This window comes from Talpa occidentalis, unplaced genomic scaffold (assembly GCF_014898055.3).
Source record: "Talpa occidentalis isolate TD23 unplaced genomic scaffold, MPIMG_talOcc4v2.1 talOcc4.3, whole genome shotgun sequence".
NCBI lineage: Eukaryota > Metazoa > Chordata > Mammalia > Eulipotyphla > Talpidae > Talpa > Talpa occidentalis.
Window position 1 is genome coordinate 65,538,691 of NW_023603184.1, and position 20,732 is coordinate 65,559,422.

General features: G+C 45.3%; 1 long non-coding RNA gene across 1 annotated transcript; it reads right to left on the reverse strand.

The window, feature by feature from the left end:
* Positions 1-2,866: 2,866 nt before the first annotated feature.
* On the reverse strand, positions 2,867-5,046 carry LOC119254784 (uncharacterized). Its single transcript, XR_005127353.1, has 2 exons — positions 4,994-5,046; positions 2,867-3,267 (listed from the first exon to the last, which is right to left on the reverse strand). It is a non-coding gene; the product is annotated as an uncharacterized LOC119254784 (long non-coding RNA).
* Between the last annotated feature and the right edge of the window lie 15,686 nt (positions 5,047-20,732).

Below are 20,732 nucleotides of genomic sequence, written 5' to 3' on the forward strand. Positions count from 1 at the left end.
TCATGACACTGAAGATGAGTTGGGATCTGTTCAGCACAAACACTGAAAAACATGCACAAAATCAACTTAGCGCATTCCTCAACCACTTGGATTTTCATGGAATAATCAAAAAGCTTCAAGAAGGTAGTTTTAACATGAATTAAAAGGAACGTTTCTTTTTATTCTATTAAATTATTATACGGAACATGAGGTGGTTATGGATTGGAATTATTACTGAGACTAATGGGTTGGGATTTACATGGAGGCAGATTCAGCTTGAAATTCATCATGAAGTGACTGTCCAGAAGCAAGGTCGACTTCCTCGTGACATCTTGAGCTTATGGCCACTGCAAATGAACCATCAGGCAGGTGGTAAAAGTAATTCCTGAAGTGAGTCAACGGTTGGACCAAAGACTTCTCAATTCTCCTTTTAATTCCTAGGTTTTATGTTTCGAGAATCAAGGAAGACTTACATAAATTCTTATGTGGCAGATCCCATTACACGTTCTTATTGGAGGCTGAAATATAGTATAATACAAATTTATGGAGTAATGTTGGGGAGAAAGGCAAGGGAGAAGAAAGATAAAAGGAAGCTACCTAACATGTATTGTGCTAGGACAGGTATTGAAGTTTATATTGTCTCACTTAACCCTCACAAATACCCTGCAAGGGAGGTGTGATTAGATGCTCAGAGAGGTTAAATGACTTGCCTGAGGCAACACAGTTCCTTAGCAGCATCATGGGTTTTTTTTTTTGGAATTTTTTTTTTTTAATAGAGGCATGTTTTTTATTTATTTATTTATTTGTTTGTTTGTTTGTTTGTTTGTTTCTACATGCACTGGGTACAGTCAGAAGCACGGGAGGGTGAGAGAATTCACCAGAGCAGAGCGGGGAGCAGAGCAGGCAGAAAGACCGAAGTACACTGCTGAGGGGAGCAGCGGGCGGCAGGAGAGGTCTGCGCGCCATGCAGAACCCTCCTCCGGTGGCCGGGGAGCAGCCGGGGATCGAACCGGCGCCACAGAGGCCGCGGGCAGCTTCGCAACCCAGCGCTCAACCGCTGTGCCACCGGGGAGGCCCAGCACCATGGGTTTTTGCCTAATCTTTCCAAAGTCTAAATCCGAGCTCTCCCTGTGATGCCATATGCTTCCTAAAAGTGCCCTGGAACTTTTAGGAACTTTTAGCACCTGGACGTCCCTAGGCACTACTGTCCAGCACGGCTCTGACTGTGAAGTAATAACCATCTTATCTTCTGAAGGGACAACCATCTTATCTTAAGGATCTCTCTCTAGGGCTGGGGTGTCTAGTGGCTAGTGAATTGGACACAGGTTGGAGGTTTCTCCCTGCTGCTCAACTGTAAAGTAGTACAACTCTCTCCCAGTCATCACCTCGACAAATGCGCCCAGGAAATCCTCGAGTAATACTTTTTTACTTATAACTCTTTGCTACAGGACTTCCTAAGTCAGGAAACAAGATTCTTACCCAGGTCAACTTTGAGTCTATCTGAGACTCAGTTACTTTTTTTAGAAGGAACGGAAAGAAGGAAAAATGAAATCCTCTCTAAAGTCTTTCAAACTGTATATTATATAAGTTAAGATAGTATATAATTTTATTTAAATTATATATGTGTAGATATATATATATATATACACTTACGTTAGTACTTAATATCTGAGTATCTACACTCATATCAGAAAGAAGTATATAATTAGCCAATAATCTTAAAACAGAAAGTAGTATAAAATCAATTGTCTGGATTTGGAGGGCATCACTGAGTGATCCTGCTATAGATTTACCTAAAATAACAGGGAAATAGTTGCTTGTTGACTTTGATTTTTACTTTATTATTATTAGTCATTTTCCACTGTGGGGGGAGCGGAGGAGGGATTAGGGTCAAAATAAGAGGGTGGCAATTGTGTGGGGAATTTAACCAAGCTGAAAATGCATACATTGTATAAAAATGAAAAATGATGTCAAAAATATATAAAATAAAATAAATTAAAAAAATACAGGGAAATAAAATTTCTTTCCTCAAAGCACCCTCAGTGGTTGGTGCAATCCTAGGAGGACTGAAGGAAATTCCCTTGGGTTGAAACAGAATCTTCTGGAAGGTGATGATGGCCTTTAGCCACGAGCTGAGCAAGTGGACTTTGGAGTCGGGCAGGTGTGGGGGGTAGGTTGGGACCTGAATCTAGTGAGCTTAGTCAGGTGAGCTCACTTCTCTGAGCCTCAGTTTCCTCACTGGAAAATCAGGGGAACAGTGTCCGTCTTGAGGTGAGACTTTGCACGTACAGTGCCCAGCAGAGATTGGTGCTCCATTGACCATGGCAGCGCTGTTCTCATCCTGGTCTGTGTGACCATCCACACCTTATCCTCAAGGACATGGCCCGTGTCTCTGTTTTTGGGGTAGCAAGTGGCATGAGGTTACAGAGAGACATTTTACAAGCATTTGGGTGAGCTGTCAGGAGCGCAGAGATGAACGTCTCTGATAGGCAACCTCTGGAAAAGCCCTTCTCATGTGCTCTTCGGCAGGCCAGCGAGGGTGCAGGGGTTTCCCCTGTCTGTGACCTCGTCCCCTGTCACCAGCCTCACCCTCCTCCTGCTGTGGCAGCCTCTGCTCCCTTCCCAGAGTGCCCTGTGGACTGGCACTCCAGTCAGCAGGGGGTTAAAACCAACATTTGCAGATAAAGAGGTAAACATATTTACATTCCTCTCTTCACACTTTATGCATATGTCATGCAGTGAATAGTTTTAGAGGTCTGTTTGTACTATCTCTCCAGAATTTTTACAGTCTGGAGGACACAAAATCTCTATAAAGTGACTTATTGAAATAGAAGCAGATTGGTAAAACCGTTTCCCTCTTATGAACTGTGAAGAATGATCCTCTAAATGAAATCAGGAAGGAACTGGACAGAATCTTGTTTAATGGTCTGACAAAATGAATCACAACGATTCCAGACATCCATCACTGCTAAAAGGGAACCACAAATGATCTGTGAACCACTATATATTGATTACCCATGTAGTACAAGTGTCGGATTTAATGTTCACACACCATAGAGAGGCGGCAGGGACAGATGGTGCCTTAACTCTTCTTTGATAGATTTTAATGGTGAAATATTGATTTCTATCTGGCCAAGGCCTGCTGTTAGGGGCCAAAGTCATTTGTTGGGTATTGCCGGACACCCAGTCGGCCCGGCGTAATCAATCATTTTTGGCAAGGCAGGTGAAAATCCGGAGAGAAGCACCTTGGAACCCAAACTGGAGCGTGATGTGTCTGAGTCCAGCCACCTAGAGAAAGAGAGAGAGGACTCTTGGAGATTGTGCTTGTAAAGAATTATTAATGATAAGACATGTTTACTGAGGAGAGTCGCAGCGAATCAGAGCTGACATGAAATAGTCTGGGAGCCTCGTGGAGAAAATGAGCCTCTTGCTAAGAGGGACTATATTTTATTTAAACATCCTTCTAAGGCTGAGAACTCAGGTAATCTGTTGTGTTACAAGCCACTGGCTGTTCTTGCCATCCAGAGAGATAACACTGAGGCGCTAATAGGAACACATCAATCACAATCAGGCTGCAATTCCAGTGGTGTCTTGTCCTCCCAGCTCCTCTTTAAGATCCTTAATAATGGTGATAACATAGTTCGGGGGGCTGCTGAGAGGGGCTCTCCCCTCTGAGGGTCATATTCATAAAGTGAATCGCTTGCCAAGTCAGCACCCAGGGGAAGGGGTCTGTGCAGGGGCTTCCCTGTGGGGAGCGGAGGAGGAGCACGATGCCTGAGAAGGGGTGGAATCCAACAGGGCAGTTTTCTGTCATCGGTTCACCCCCCCCCCACTTTCTGTGATGTCACTCCTACCTCCTTCCTAAGAAGGGGGTGTGAGTGTGTGTAATTATCAAGTAACAAGACTCATTTTCTTGGGCAGCTTATAAAACGGTCTTGAAAGCAATTCCCAAGTGGAGCTCTCCACGTGTGGAGTGATGGCTACCTCATGGCAATAGGGGCATGGATTCCCAACAAGACTGGCGGGGGATGTGGTCAGGCAGGTGGGGGTGGGGTGTCTTCTTGGCCTCTGCAGCTCTGTGTCAGCATCTGATCGTCACCTGCAAGGTCAAGCATGTTTGCCTATTTGACTCCCAGTAGACCTGAGCTACTTGAGGGTGGCAGTTGTGTCTAATTAATTGTTATATCCTTAGTTCTAGTATATGGTTTTGGGAATCACAAGGCACTCAATATTTGCATATGGCTGACTACATATATATGCAGGTGTTCGTGTGGAAAAGAAGTCAGATACGCCTTTTGAGTGTCCACATGAATGTATGTGTGTAAATACACACCTTCACAAAGGAATGAACTGACCTTATAAAGATGTGTAACATATTTCATATTGATTTGTACAATTTCCTTCTTATCAAACAGCATAGCATAATAGATTACAACCTGAACTACAGAGTCAGACCACTTGGATTTCAGTCTCCTCCACACAGCAAAGGATGACATTGAACAAAGTTTTTCAACTCTTTGTGGCTCAGTTACCTCATCTGTAAAAGGGGATAATGGTACCTATGGTTTGAGTTAGATGACATAAAGCATTTAGAATAGCACCTTATCTATAGAAAGCATAAATGTTTTATATTATATATTTATGTTTAAATTTTACATTTAACCGGGCATTAATTCAGAAATTTTCATATACAGAAATACGGCTATGTGCATGGAAATACATAAGCCTCTCTATGGTAGTTAAGAGTCACAACAATTGGGAGTGTAGGAGGGTGGAAAGTATTTTGATTCTTTGAAAATTTGTTTAGTCATGTTGGAGCTTCAATGAGTCTGTATTTGCCTGAGTGTGTTTATCTCTGCAAACCTGTTTACAGGGTGTGTGTCTTTAGCTGAACAAGTGTACACACGTTGGTACCAAATACAAAGGCACTGCAGGGCTGGACTGCCCCAACTGTGCAATCTGCCCCAGATGTGAGAGTACAGACTGCAGATTCCGCTTAGATTATCTTGCTTACCTAATGATTTTTGCTTCACTGCCTTGCTCGATTGTGTTCACCAGGACGGCAGGCTATTAAAATGTCAAGGCACATTGAATTGTTGTTATCCAGAAGAGAGACCTTTCCAATCAACCCGTGTTCTGGGGGTTGCATAAACTCAGAGAAGGCGATTGGAGAAATGTTTTATGGCTTTTTTTACATAGGTGGGGGTGAGCTGAGAGCTTGGAAGAGGGCACAGGAAGGGGGTCGAGAGGTGGGACAGGAGTTTGGGCTTTATGGCAACTGGATTGTGCTAATTAAAATGCCATCTGCTTAAACAGGTATTGGGGGCTTCTCACCTTTGCATTTCTGGGTAACTGCGATAGGGTCTTGCAGTGTGATGCTGTGGCTGAAACAGAGAAGAGGGAGGTGGCTTAGAGTGGGCAGAGGGAATCGGGTGGGCGGATGACGTGCTGAGAATCAGAGGGGAGGTACCAGGAGCCACGCTGTAAGAAATATCAAAGGATTCTGTCCCTGCCTGTCAACAAGGGCAAGAGAGAAAAACAAAGGTTTCCTTGTGACAGCGCCTCTCCCCGCTCTGCGCAGGGCCGAGCTCCCGGGTCAAGGGCGCTGGTGGGAGTTTTGGGGAGCCTCCCGGGCAGCCAGCCACGGTGCCAAGGGCGCTGCCCCTCTGGTCTGCCCGCAGCGTCAGCTGGGACAGTCTGCAGAGGTTCTTCTTTTCAAGCCGTCAAGTCTCATTTGACCAAGGATTTATTTTCCTTCGGGGAGAGAGGGAGAGCAGGGGTAAAGGACGTTCTCATAAAGTATCCAGCCATCAGAGTCGCTGAAGGCTCGGAGCAGAGGCTCCAACTTCCTCGGATTGACTTTTCCCCTTTGTTCCCATCATCTCACAAATGTTTAGTGTCCCCCGGCCACGTCTGTTTCATTTTTATTTCGAAGAGATGGCTTTGTTTTTGCTTGTGGATGGTTCTGCAGCGTGTTCCACTTGGCCCTCCCCCTGGCCTGGGCGGCCTGGACCGGCCGTGAGAGCTCAGTGGCTGCTGGCTGGGGGGGCTGACAGACCCCCAGCCTCTTCACCCTTGTCAATTTATAAGCTGGGCTTTTATTTGCATGCGTCACACACACACACACACACACACACACACACACACACACGGCGCATGAGCTACCTCCCCATCTGCCAATATTCCTGCCTCCATCCCAGTAAGTCACACCCACCCATCATTCTCAAGTTCGTCCCCTTAATCTTTCTAACCTGGTTCTTCCCTGTTAACCCAAGCCTCAGTCAGGTTTTTCTCTCAGCAGGCTGGACCCAGGTAGGGTGCCTTCCAAGGTTACATTTCCCCCTGATGGCACAAGTTCCCACTCCACCAATGTTTCTGATCCTTGAAACCTGTTTTGGATGGTTTTCTCCATCCTTTTTGGAGACACAACTTGTCCCTCAGAGCATATTCTTTCCAGATTATTTCTCCTGATGGTCCCTCCTACCCCCTCCCTATTTCCAGTTCCTGGGGTCCTCTATCTCAAATACTCGTCTTGAACATCTACAAAACTGGTCATTCATCCATTTAATCAAATATTTATTGAACATCCCCCTATTCTAAGTATTGGGGGTGTAATGGGAAGAAAACAGACTCGGTTCCTGCTCTCCAGCCCTGTGAAACATTCTCTCTGGGCTGGGTGTCATGTTGTATGTATTTCTATAATCGGGAGCATACAGATGCTTAATATGTTTTGGATGGCTGAATAAAAGAAAGAAAAAGTTCTCACCCATCCTCATGAGCTGTTTCATTATGTTAAAATACAATCTCACATGCAAGCTTGATAGAAGATTTTACTTTCTTACATTCCTGTTTGCCCATCATCTCCCTGTGTCTCCGAAGACCCTTACGAAGTAGCATTGGTCCAGTTCTAGCATCCCATTGGATTCAGTCTCAGCGAGCAGTGTCAAAGGTCACACGGCTCTCTATTGATGAAGCCAGCCCCTAACTTGACCTTGGGCCTTTGCACTCCTAGCCCGGAGCTCTCTACATGACCTTTTCCCATGCTTGCCTTGTGCTTCTAACGAGACTCCCAGGGAAACGGTATCCATGTGTTCCCAGTTTCCCTTTAGTTCTCACCTGGGTTTCCTCCTGGAGCTTCCTTGGCACAAAAGGTATTTCATAAGGGGGAGGTTCTTTTAGTGGATATTAGGATATGATTTCCTTTCTTAGCCCTACCCTCGCCAACCAATTATATCTCGGAGGCATGGTGGGCTCAAATCTGACTTAATTGGGTTTTCTGACAATTGCCAACAACTTTAAGTTCTGCGCTATGTCCATCACCCTGATCGGCTCATTTCCGTGATTCGACTTGTTTAATTAACATAAGTGGGAGGCTCTGTACTTGGGCTGAGAAGGACGGAAAGCTCCCCAAATGTTTTTTTTCAAAACAGTGCTAATGGCAGCTTTGGTTCCCTGCCAGTGACCTTAACCTCATCCACGACTAGCGTTGAAATCTTTAGTGTGTAGGTGAGGCCAGGGCTTCTGCCACAGGGGAAGGCGAAGAGGGGAGAGTGGGCAGGCTGATTCAGCCGCAAAAAGGGCTGCTCTGCCTCCCTGTGTGCACTGCAGACAGCAAGAGCTCCGTCACGTAACAGCCAGGGCCCCTTGCACCTCATCTCCTTGAGTTCCAAGTGCCTTTACTATAAAATGGGAATAATGAAGACCACCTTACAAGATTGCTACAAAGCTCCAAAACAATGATTAGGAAGTAATTACAAAGTGACTAACTTTAAGTGTCTTGTCCCCTTATGTCCCTCTCTGATGAAAGCACACAGAAGCTCTTGCACATGTACACACACACACACACACACACACACACACACAGAGTCACAAGTTTCTTCACCCCAGCCAGGTCCTCTTCATTCTTTCATGTTCATCGTATCTTTTGTTAATATTCCCTTAATTCCTCTCTCCTCCAACATTTCCTTTCCTCTTGCTTCTCACATTTTGTTTCCTCTTTTCATGTTTTATACTTCTCATCAAGTTTCTCATTGATTTTGCCCCAATGAATCATGGAAGCTGGGCCCATTTTTTAGCTCCTTCCCTCCCCCAGACCACCCCTTCTTAGAGGCACTGTCCTGTTTTGTGTCATCTGCTTCTGTGTCTGTCCCCTGATAGGTCCCTGGAGGCTTAGTGAGCTGGCAAATATTAGATAGTTAAAAAGGGTTGGTGGAGGAAGGAAGAAAGGATAAAGGCAGGAAAGAAGGTGGAAAGGAAAGAAGGAAGGATTCCTTTTATGATTCAAGCTCACTCTTTGAACCTCAGTGGCTGCACATGGCCACCACTAGCCCTTACACACCCTTATCCAAAATCAAAAGAGGGGTTCCTTGCCCCAGCCAAGGCCCTGGCTTGCTGAATGGAGCAGAGGCTGGGTCTCACATGTCCTCTGCCTCCTTGGCTCCTCTGCAGGGCACCGTGCACAGCTGTAAAAGGCTCAAGGATGCCGGTGTAGGTTGCCTGGTCTGACTCACATCCCTTGAAGTGACCTGGGTTTCTGCTGTTAATGAAGCTCCTGCAGTTGACCAGCTCCCAGGCACACAGCTCCTGCTCACAGAGCTGCTGTGAAGCACAGATAGGTCCTGCTTGGGGGCAGAGTGCCTGTGCCCCATAGCAGCGTAGTCACGTGATAGTGGCTGCCACCTTCTTGGGGCTGGGGGAAAGAGCCTTCTCCCCATACTTCCCCCTCACCCCCTGTACTCTAGGCTCTCTCATTGGATGAACTTTTTTTTTAAATGACTGCAGAGATTGAGAGTTGTATGTATAACTTGTTTGATTAAGTGCCTACTTAGTAATAGTTAAAATTAGTTAATACTAGTTAAAACTAGCTAGTTACTACTATTTAAAATTAGTCCCCAGTTATAAAACTGTGCAATGTTTTTTTGCGTCCCACAAATCTCCAAAAGTTCTTCCATTTCACAGATGTGGAAATTAAGCCTCAGAGGAGAAAAAACAGTTGGTGGAGGATAATCCAGCTCTCTGAGGCCTCTTCTCCCTGGGACAGGCCCCAAGCCCTGGGATCTGTGATCTGAGGTTTCCCTTCGGTGCCCACCAGACCTCTTGGAAAGATCCAGGGGTGAGGTGGGAAAGGATTTCTTAGGATTGGGGGCAGATATCGTTGGAAGAACTGACTGGGCTATCATTTTCTTTGGCCAGAGTCTGGGCCATATCAAAACCACATGGATAATCTCTGTCGGAAAGTCATCTCTTTTCTTCTTGCCAAAGAACAAAACAAGAGATGAAACTCTGCGCTCCCAGGGGGCACACACATTTGGAGGCACTTCTGCTTGTATAGCCTGTAGGGATATGAAACACTTTTGTCACATTTTAGAAACAGAGAAGATGGGGGCAAAGTTATGTTTTCTTCTCTTCAAGATTCTAATAATAAAATAAAGGGTTTTTCCCCTTGATCTGCTGCCCTTTCAATAAGGCACAGCGTTCTCAAGTTACTAATTTTTCCAGAATTTCCTGAGATTTCCCTCTCTCTACTGAGAGCTGGTGTTTGCTGCAGTCTCAGGGTGAGCCGGCTGCCAAGTGACTTCTTACATACCTTTGAAAACACTCCGTTAGGTATGGCAGCATAGTAGGGGCAGGGGCAGAGGAGGTGAGCGTATGACACAGATCTACACAGAAATTGCCAGACAGACCTGAGTTCAAAACTGCCTGGCCACTCATATGGCAAATCCTCAGTCTCTCTGAGCCTATAAATGTTTGTATCTGCAAAACAGCAACAATTACAGGTATATCATTGGGCCACCCTAAGGAATGAGCACAATCACATGCGTGAAGGCACAAGACAAGATCTAGCCCATCCTGGCCTTTCGCTCCATGTTTACCACCTTCCCTCCTTGTCATCCTAGCCACCTTACCCTCACCACGACCTGTCTGACTTAGCTCCGCACAGCTGTTATGGATTCCATGCCTCATTATTAAATTCTCATTTAGATTGGTTTGTCCCACACTCCCCACTACAAATGGGGTTCCATGAGAATAAGTTACTTTGTATCTCTGCCTATAAGATAGACACCTTTGGGTGCTGCATCTGCTTTTAAGCTGGCAGCTCACAGAGAATGGTGGCTTCGTTCTACTCTTTTTATATCTCGTGATAAATGTTCCCTTGAAACACTTGTTTTTGAACCACATTTGATCACTGTAAAAGTTTGACAAGAGACAGTTTTGCTTAGTGGTTACGGGCAGTGAAAGCAGTCACTGATATGAAGTGCACACCCAGCGATGAATTGCTCAATCCCTGTGAGCCTTGGTATTTCCCTTGCGCAAAGGGGATAATGGAGACTATCTCCTAGGGTTATTTTGAGGATTACACAAAATCATGGATATAAAGAGTGAGCCCTATGGTACAGAATAAGTGCCTCATAAACTATATAACTAATATATATATATATATATAATTAACGTTACTTGTAGCTGTTATTTTTATTCTTAGTGTTATGTGAAAACCATCTATCTATCTATCTACCTATCATGCCAAATATTCCCTAGTTTTTCCATAATAATCTCCTAAGAGATTGTTCTTCAAAAAACAGTAACTCCAGGGCCTCCCTGGTGGTGCAAGGGGTTAAGCACAGTACTATGAAGCTATCCACAGTCTCTGCAGCACGAGTTCTATACCCAGCCAGGAAGCTACCCACGTGGTGCAGCAGACCTCTCCTGTCTCGCCTGCTGCTCCCCTTAGCAGTGTATTTCAGTCAGTCTGCCTGTTCTCTTCCCCATTGTCTGTGAATCCTCTCACTCCCTCCCTGCCCATACCTCTGGCCTGTACCCCAGTTCTTGCATGCATAAATGAATAAATCTTTAAAAAAAAAACAATAACTCCATACACTGATAAAAATTGTGCTGTACCACTTCAAAGAGCATTGTCCCCTCTGCAGGTTGCGGACTAAATGCATATAATTTCCTCACTTCGCTCTTAAAAGAAACTGTTTAGTGCCAGCTGACATTTAGAATTTTACCTGTACTTTGCTAAGCAAATGACTGAGTCAAATATATTAATAAAAGCAAACATCTCATTAGCCTGGAAAAGTTAGTTTACACACACAACAATCAATGTTTGTATTCTTAAAAACAAAGCAGTGATTATTCTGTCTAGCAATTCTATTAATTCTAATTAATTCTGTCTTCCTTCCTTATGTCAAAGGATACTTCAAAAACGTTCTTTTCTGTTCACTTCATAAATATTTGTTGACTCCTAGAGGGCATGAAGATCAAGAAGACATAGCTGGTCCCTGCCCTCAAAAATGTCTCATCCCGGTTGAGAGACCACCCTGGATCAATACTCTGGAAGAAGTCTACACATGAGGGATAACCAGAGGTTTCTCATTAGCCTGAAGACCAGCAGAGGAAGGGGAGGAGGGTCATGGAAAACTTTGTGGAGCAATAGAGATAACTGTGTAAGCAACACACAGGAAGGAGAAACTCATGAAGCGATGGGCAAGTGAAGGGAGGGGCGTCCACGTGACCACTGCCAGAGTCAAACAAGAAGTGTTGATAGGTTCCCTTGAGTCACAAGTCGGGAAGTGACATAATCAGTTTGAGGCTCAGTTTTTTTGTGGAGATGGAGGGTAGACTTGGACGTGGGGGACAGGGGTTCTGCTGATGCAGAAAGTTGCTTCTTGCAATGTGGTTCAGCATCTGCATTATCGGGGGTCCTGTTAGAAGTGCAGACTCTTAGTCCCCACTGTAGACCTACTGAGTCAGAATCAGCATCAAACTTTTATCAAGGTCCTGGGGTGACTTTTATCCACACTGCGTGGGAAGACTCTTGAAAAGATGGGGACTGAACTGATGTGGGGCAGTGGGATTAGACATAGAAGGGGAAGAATTTGAATCCTGTCTAAGTCTCTGGTAGTGTAACAGGGTGGGCCCCAGGGAAGGGGGATTTTCCAGATTCCCTGCCCCACCCAAAGGAGGGTGGAGCTGAGCAGGGAGAGAAGAAGCTGCAGAGGAGACTGAGGAAGAAAGCAGGATGGAGCCAGGAGGAGACCTGGAGGAGGCGCATGGAGCAGAGACTCGTGAAGAAACCGCGCTTGCCTTGTAGTTGTGGACGGGGTGACACAGATGTGGGTGAGAGACCCGTGGGGAGGTGACAATGGCAGTTTTTGTCTTGATTTTGAGTTTGCTCTTTTTCTCCCAAAATTGTCTGGTTGTTTCTGACCCTTTTCTCTGGGTCAGCCCTGGAAGATGCTTTAGACCTGTGGCAGGCTTTGGGGCCTTGCTCTGGGCCAATCCCGCTTGGCCAATACCCAAGTAGACTTTTACCCACGAGGGGACGGGTAACTTTGGGTGCTTGATTTAGAAACTAGATTCTTTGCCTTTCCTGTATTGTTTACTGATTGTATTAAAGTTCCTTCTCATTAAAGTCTCATATGTTTTGTATTGATGTGGCGGATGGCAGAACCCATTTAGAGCAGGCCCATTTGTGGGGTCTCGGGTGCCCCTCTCCCTGCCCTGTAACAGTTCCACTGAGAAGTAGAATGACTTAGCAGGGAATAATTGAAGAATTTTTGGCAATTTCTCCCTAGCTGCTGTGTAAATGTGCATTTTGTGGCATCAGATATGTAAATGAGTTAGCTGCCCAGAGTTTATTAAGAAGTCCTAAAATGTACTAAAACAGAATGTGAAAGATGAATTACTTATGCATGGCTGTGCTCAGAGAGGGTGCCAAATAAATATTGTTTGAGTAGATAATTTAAAGTAAGATGGGGTCTTCTGTGGCTTCTTCTTATAGCTTTATGTATATGTAATAGCTCCAGGGTGCGTAACTGGGGTGTTGGGTAGATAAATGGTATTGGGTCAGTTGGGTTGACAATATCTGAATCAGGGGGCAAATTGGGGGACTGTTTTTCAGAACAGTTTCATTCATTCAGACATCCATATAATGAATATTATGCATAGAGATTATATGGGAATTTAGGGATGAACCAGACAAAAGTGTAAATATGTGTCAAAAACTGAAGGCGTTGGAACCATCATGTACATGGATGCGATGAGTAGCAAGGCCTGAGTACTGAACACTTTGCCAGTATTTAGCAGCAGTCATGGTTAGTTCTTAAACACATAGGTTTGGAGCCAAAGACACTCAGATTCCAAACTCTTCTTCCTGGAGGCCCTCAGACAAGACCCGTGACCTCCTGGTGTAACAGGGTGGTCCCCAGGAAAGGGGGAGGTTCCAGCTTCCCTGCCCCACCCGAGGAGGGTGGAGCTGAGCAGGAAGAGAAGAAGCTGCAGGAAGAGACGGAGGAAGGAAGCAGGATGGAGCCAGAAGGAGACCTGGAGGAGGCACTTGGAGCCTAGAGACACGTAAAGAAACTGTGTTTGTCTTTGGGTTGTGGACTGGGTGACACAGACGTGGGTGAGACCCGTGGGGAGGTGACAATGGCAGCTTTTATCTTGATGTTGATTTTGCTCTTTTCCTTCCGGGCTTGTCCGGTTGTTTGTGACCCTTTTCTGTGGGTCCCCACTGGAAGATGCTTTAGACTTGTAGCAGGCTTTGGGGCCTTGTTCTGGGCCGATCCCATATGGATGGAGTTTTACCCACGAGGGGACGGGTAACTTTGGGTGCTTCATTTAGAAACTAGACTCTTTGCCTTACCTGTATTGTTTCCTAGTTTTATTAAAGTTCCTTCCCATTAAAGTCTCCTGTGTTTTGTGTTGATGCGGCGGATGGCAGAACCCATTTAGAATAGGCAGGTTTGCGGGGCTTGGGCTACCCCTCTCCCTGTCCTATCACACTGGTGCCCCAGGAAGACAATGCTTCTCAGGGTGGTTATTGGGGTTCAATGAGAATTATGTGCATGGAATGTTTAGTATAGGCTAGCAATCATTATCATTTGTTATATCATCCTTAACTTTGTGTTCTTGTGGGAGATACAGAGGAAATGTAAAACACCTTCTCAGCTCAAGAAATTCTCTAGCTCGTGGGTGAGAGAGAGTATGCGCACATGGGAGATAGATCATCATAACAGAAACTAAATGCAGGCAAAGGCCCATTCTGTGAAGGGGGGTGGTATTGGTGTGGTGGGGCTCTGAAGAAGGTGCTCTCCTTGTGCTGGGGTAACCTGGAAGGAGTTTTCAGGAGGGACTGTGGTTAGGGCAGGGATGTGAATGACGGGGGAGGAGTGTCCTACAGACACACGAGGACAGCAGCAATGAAACTCTACAGGTTTTTGTTACAGTTTGAGGATGGAAAGATCAGCGGTAGTCTTTTTGTGTAAAGTCCTCCTTGTGCACATAGGGAGCAAGTGAGAGGGTGGCCAGGGAGTTCTTGGTGAAGGTCACCCAAGAGGTGGGTAGCTGTGCTGGGGTCAGAACCCAGTCTCTGACTCTTGATCTAATGTCATTTCCACCTTAGCAGCAGTGCATTTGCACACAAACCACAGCATCCTTGGGGGCTTAATAGTTCCTGGGAGGGGCTAAACAGCAAGGCACAGTGCAGCAAGGAGCCTAGAAAAGAGCCTGGGGCTCTGAGTCTGGTCAAAGGTAAAATCCAACTCTGTCTTAATCAAATGGGTTCCCTGTAGCCTGGCTCTTTTAATGGTTCCTTCTGTCTCTTCCCTCTCTCTCTTTTCTCCTCAAATGTGTCCTGATGGCCTATTGTATGCAAGGTTTCACATTAAGTGTAGGAAACAATGGAGGAATTCATAGTCTAAATTCTCAAAGATCAGGAGTGAAGAGGTATTTCAATATAAAAATGAAATTCCACTTAGTTGGCAGCCTTGGTGCTGTGCTGAGAGCCTGTAGGAAAGCATGTGATGATTGATTAGCAATGTCTGCCAGGGGTGCAAGAAGAGAATAGTGGCTGCTCCCGTCTATGCATATTTCCCCAGAAACTAGTTGTGGACATTGAGAGTATGTGAGAATACTCAGAACCCTAAAAGGCTGTGTACACTAGCTCCTGTAATGATTAAAAAACAAAAGACACCAAACCAACAAGCCAAGCAAAACACTAACAAAAACATCCTTTCGAACAAGCAAACAGCTTTTCTTCCCTTAAGAACTCTTGGGGTCATAAGAGGTCTTGACTCTCCAGAGGGTAGCTGTGTACAAAGCCTTTCTGTGTGAGCCTTCAGGGGCTTTTCCTCTACTGAAACCTACTGATTTGATCATTGGGCTGTATAGAATGTATTTTAAAAGTCCCACATATCACAGGGCTTGTATATAGAAACCCCTCGCGTTGCATCTGCCTTGACTCCCACCTTCCCTTCCAGTCCTATCTTTTGGAGCAACAGGTGGTAGGCCAAGGTCTCTGCTCTTCTCCACCTGCTCCCTGCCTCCCAGCCCCCACCCTCAGGAGATCATTAAGTCAGTCTTCCCTTTGAGAAAACAACATCTGGGCCAGGGGTTAAGTCTCTGCACTATTACTCCCTGCAGCCTGAATTTAATCCCAGCCAGGGAGCTAACCCACATGGCACAGCAGACCTCTCTTGTCTTGTCCACTGCTTCCCTCAGCAGTGTATTTCAGTAGATCCACCTGTTCTGCTCCCCACACTGTCTCCGGTGAATCCTCTCAACCCCCACCCCACCTCTGGCCTATATCCACTTCTATACATAAAAAAGAGAGAGAAAGCAACATGCTGATGTTGCAGCACTTACAAAAATAGGATGAATGGCCATGACAGGGGGTGGTTCGTGGCCTGTGCCTATTCAGGCACAGGAGTCGCCTCTTTGTAAGCTGGAAGAGGAAGACCTGGGCTCACTTTGCTGAGCCTGGTTTCTCTTAGTGATTACAAGCACGTGTCTGTGAGGCTCCTGGCTGCTGGTAGCTGTCCAGCCTTGACCTGGCCACAGAGCTTTGGTGCCCGCCTTTCATAGGGGACCAACAAAATGGCTCATTAACCTGTGCGTGAATCACATCAGGAACTGGCCCAAAGCCTTGCAAATCTTAAATTCTCACTACCCACGGTGTCCTAAGAATTCCTGAGTGTGGAAGCAACATTAATATAGGAAAAACAACAAAGATGATGGATCCAGACAGATTTGAATTCGTATCTTACAAGCAATATGATTTTGGATGGGTTACTCTCTTCACCTTAGTTTCTTCATTCATAAACTGGGATGTAAGTCATTTCCTTGTGGGGAAAAATAAGTAAATGAGGACATTTGTGACAGTTAGTATTAGCTTTTCCAGAGACTCCAATAACATTGATTAAATGGATAGCAGTTACACATGCTTGCTTAAAGGTCTATAGATGTGGGGCCTCCCCGGTGGCGCAGCGGGTTGAGCACAGCCCTGTGAAGCTGTCCGCAGCCTCTGAAGCACAGGTCCGGCCAGCCAGGGAGATTCCTACATGGCGAGACAGACCTCTCCTGTCTCGCCCACTGCTCCCCTCAGCAGTGTGTTTTGTTCCGTCTGCCTGTTCTGCTCCCTGTTCTGTCTCTGGTGAATCCTCTCACCTTCCTATGCCTCTGACCTGTACCCCAGTTCTTGTATAAAAATAAATAAATCTTAAAAAAAAGCACATAGATGTGCACTCAAAGACTGGCCTGGAAACTGCTTTCTATAGAGTTCTCAGGAAATCATTTTCTCTCTGTTCACTTTTCTACCATTCCTAAAGTTTTGTCCTTATTCTCAAGGTCCAGTATGATTGCATCTATATCCATATTCTAGCATAAGACTGAGAAGCTCTCAAAAAGAAAGGACCAGCCATCCTTTTCAGATTATATCCAGATGCTTCCACGTATTCCCACTTACATCCCATTGACAGAAGCCAAGCCACAAGTCATGTGGTCACATCCAGCTGCAAGGGAGCCTGGGAAATATAGTCTTTATCCAGATAGCTGAGCAATCTACTAGCCATCTATAATTTGTGGCATAAGAGATAGAATAGAAGTGGGGTTCAAACAACTTCTGCCCCAATTTATGAAGCACTTAACACTGTGCTTGGCTAAATGATAAATCCTTCCCTCTTCCAGCTCATTGCAATGCTTGTGCTGAGAAGAGTGTGCATGTGGTTTTCTGTTTCAGTCTGGTTGCCACCAACACATCTACCCTGGTATTATTTTGGAAAAAGTCCTGGTGAATGTTTGATGAGTGTTTCTTGCTCATATGCTGACTGAATTAGCACAGTTTCCTACAAAATCAGGACCTACCCACACACCGTGGGTGCAAATGTGTTATCTACATAAAGCACTTAGAGTCTGGCACAGAAAAAGTGGATTAGGAACTACTATTTTCCATTGTGATTTTTTTCCCTGACAGTCTAGCTCTAAGCTGTGCCTTCCTCTGTAGTAGAATTTTTGTTGATCTAGATGCTAGATCTAAATGCTAGATCTTTCTTCAATAGGGACTGATCACCTATGTCCCTGCTCAGACCACAGACCTATTGTACCAGCCAAAATAATCCAGCCCTTTTCCATATTCAAACACTACACAATTTATGGCTTTATCATATAATTTATAATGTGCTTTACACCGTAATTTACTGGGAATGCTAGTAGCTGCCCAAGTGAGTTCTTTGGGGCCAGGACCATGCCAGTTTCTGCTATTCTCATAACAGATTTATTCACATTCATTTTTTTTTTTTTTTGTTCTCATGTTCACAACAGTGCCAGGCTTCCCTCAGATTTTGTGAGGTGCTAGGGGGAACAACACATCCATGTTGGAATGTGTGCGCATGTCTTTCTGACTACGCATTCTTTGGAAAGAGGTGGCAATGTGCAGTAAATGGAGTCCAGCTGTTTCTGCTGTTAGTCAGCTGGCCTGCTGTAACAAATGACCATAGACTGACTAGGTTAAACAACAAACATGTATTTCTCACAGTTCTGGATGTTGGGAAGTCCAAGACCAAGGTGCTAGCCAATTCGGTGAGACCCTTTGCAGATGGTTGCCTTCTTGCTGTGTCCCCACATGGTACAAAGACCATCTGTCTCTCCTGTGGCTCTTAAGAGGGCACTAATCACATTCATGAGGGCTCCACCCTCATGATTTAATCACCCTTCAAAGACCTCACCTCAAAGATCCCACATCTGAATACTATCACATTCAAGATTAGGGTTTTAACATGAATTAGGGGAAGTCATGAACATTCAGCCCATGGCATCTGTCCTGTAAGGCTTTTCTCTTCCCATTAGGCTTTGCCTCTGTTCCTTATCCTGCAAATTGTCCTTTGTCACACCAAGTCTCTGCTCCTAGGCTCCTATCTGAGACCTGGACCTGACTAGTTTCCATGCATCTTCTCCCAGAACTTCCTCCTCCTGCCAAACTCACCCCCTGCCACCCCCCGCAAGTCTGCCATAGTTGTGCATAGTGGAGAAGGTAACAGGCAGGAGTAGCTGATTCTGGAAGAAGAGGAGCTTAAAGTTCCATAGAGGAGGGACAGTGGCTGGGAGGAGCTCTGTCCTGTTGCTCCAGTTCTCCCCCGTGGGGTGCTGCATTAGGGTCTATGCATTTTATTTTAAATTTTTTTTCCAGTCAGTGGTGCCCCTTTCTTCTCTCAGGTGTTTCCTGTCTTTGTGCTCCCTGGTCTTTATCTCTTGAGAAGGAAGGTGCTGGGGGTGGGGTTGGGGTGGGGCTGATAGTGTCTTCTTTTCCACTTAATGCAAATACAAGTCCCAGGAGTCTGCTTTCTCAGTCTAATCTCTGATTGGGACTGGAAGACTCATTCCCAGTGCACATATCTGAGGTGAGGAGGGTGTGGTGGGTGTCGGGGGTGTGGAGGGCACAGAGGGGACATCTCCCTCTTGCAGCTAGAAGCCCTCCTTGGAGAGATCTCTTCCATCTTTGTTCTTTGGTATTGACCCTGTGTCTGCTCATCTAGAAATTTCTTCTCTTTACTACTGAATCAGAAATGATCCTTTGAGGTCACTATTTGCTACTCTGGCTATATGGAATTGCAAAGGAATAAAAGATGTGACCCCTGACCTGAAGGGGTGTCCATGAAATTGATGGGCTAACCAGACATGAGGAACATCAATGATTGAAATGCAGGGATGTGCTCGCCCCCTGCATGCAGGACACATACATAAGTCCAGACCTGCAAGGGGCAGAAGGAATGGAAAACAGCCATTAGTCCTGGTTGGGAAATCTGGGAAGACTGTCTGGAGGAGTTGTCAGAAGTTCAGACACAGCTTGAAGAAGACACTGGTCAGGATTGGCCCAAGAAGGGAGAAGGTTACATATTGCAAGTCAGACTTAAGAGTTGGTAGGCAGCCGTGCTTGGTAAAGAGTAGAAGAGCCTTGAAGCCCACACTGAGAACTGATGATGAAACTGCTTTCATTCACTCTGCTGCCCAAGTGAATTTCCATTGTCCTCCAGACCACATCTTGCTTTCACTATCAGTCCTGCCTATGCAAACCTTCTCAGAACATTTGCACAAGTTAGAAAAATTATGTTCCATCTGGGCTGACCCAGTCCTGCAGGCGCATAGTTTGGCCAGCAGATGGCACCTTTGTGTGAATTGGAAAATGATGGCATATGGCTTGGTCAGCCCAGCACTGAGTTTTAGATTCCCTCTGTGCCTTCACCAAAGCGGTGTGATGCAAGGCATAATGTACCCCATAGCACAGGATAGTCTTGTCTACACCCCCTGAGCCCCAGTCTTATTGACTGTCTTGCTATTCCCTGGACACATCAGCCTCACATAACTATAACCTTGACACATACTATTCCTTCTGCCCGGAGCTCCTGACTCCATTTTTGCAAATTCTAATTCAATCCCCAGATGAATTCATCAGCCCAAAGATTCTTCCATTGGTGTCATTTTCTGACTTTCTGAGGCAGAATGGTGATCTGTTCTTTGAGTTTCTGCATGCACAGTGGGGAGGGGTGCAGCTCATCCACCAACATATTCCAGACAGGCCTTGGCCACCCAGAGGGATCCTGGAGTGTCCATTGAGTGAGTGGGTGAACTGAGTGATATTCTTCAGTGCATCTTCCCATGTCTTCTCTCTTTTTAATACTCTTTGCCAACAAAGGGGTGAGTAGGTTAAGTACCATTAACTTCAGTGCGTAAAAAAGAAACTGATGGTATAAGAACGTCAGTGCCTGATATAAATTCCGGTCTATCTGTGCAGTGTTATCTCCTACAGGAACCCCCATCGACCCTCTTAAAAATGCCTTTACCCATGCTATGCCCACTTCCTGAATGCTTTTTCCACTATCAATTTGTCAAAGACTAACCCAAGTTGGGGACCATCTTCTCTATGAGGATGTCAAACATTTCTGGGCCAGCAAGTCTTCCAGGCACCTGTTCAGCACTTGTACTGCATTTTGCACAGAATCGGCAGCAACTGTGCTTAGGTCTCACTGCCTCTGAGAGCTGGAAGCGTCGAGTTCTGGGCTTTGTCATTGTGTCTTTGGCCATTCACATGATAAGATGCATGGCATATGCCTACTGGGTTGAAGATTGTTTGTGTGAGCTCAGTTGTACTCATTTGTTTCATGTAAGTATTTATTTACCACCTTTCACCCACTTTTTCCAGAAAAGGTTAAGACTGCTGGTATCCTTTTGAAGTTGTTAAATGAATGGGTCTCAAACTATTTCACCCTAGATGCATAATAACAAGCACATTTTGTATAATGATCCTGGATATAGACATATATATATATATGTGTGTGTGTGTGTGTATGTCTGTATGTATATATACACACACACATATATATATATACACATATATACATATTTTTCCCCTTAAACTAAACTTTTCCAAAATAAAATCTCCACAACAATGTATAACACACTGTAATGTTTTCTATTCAGTT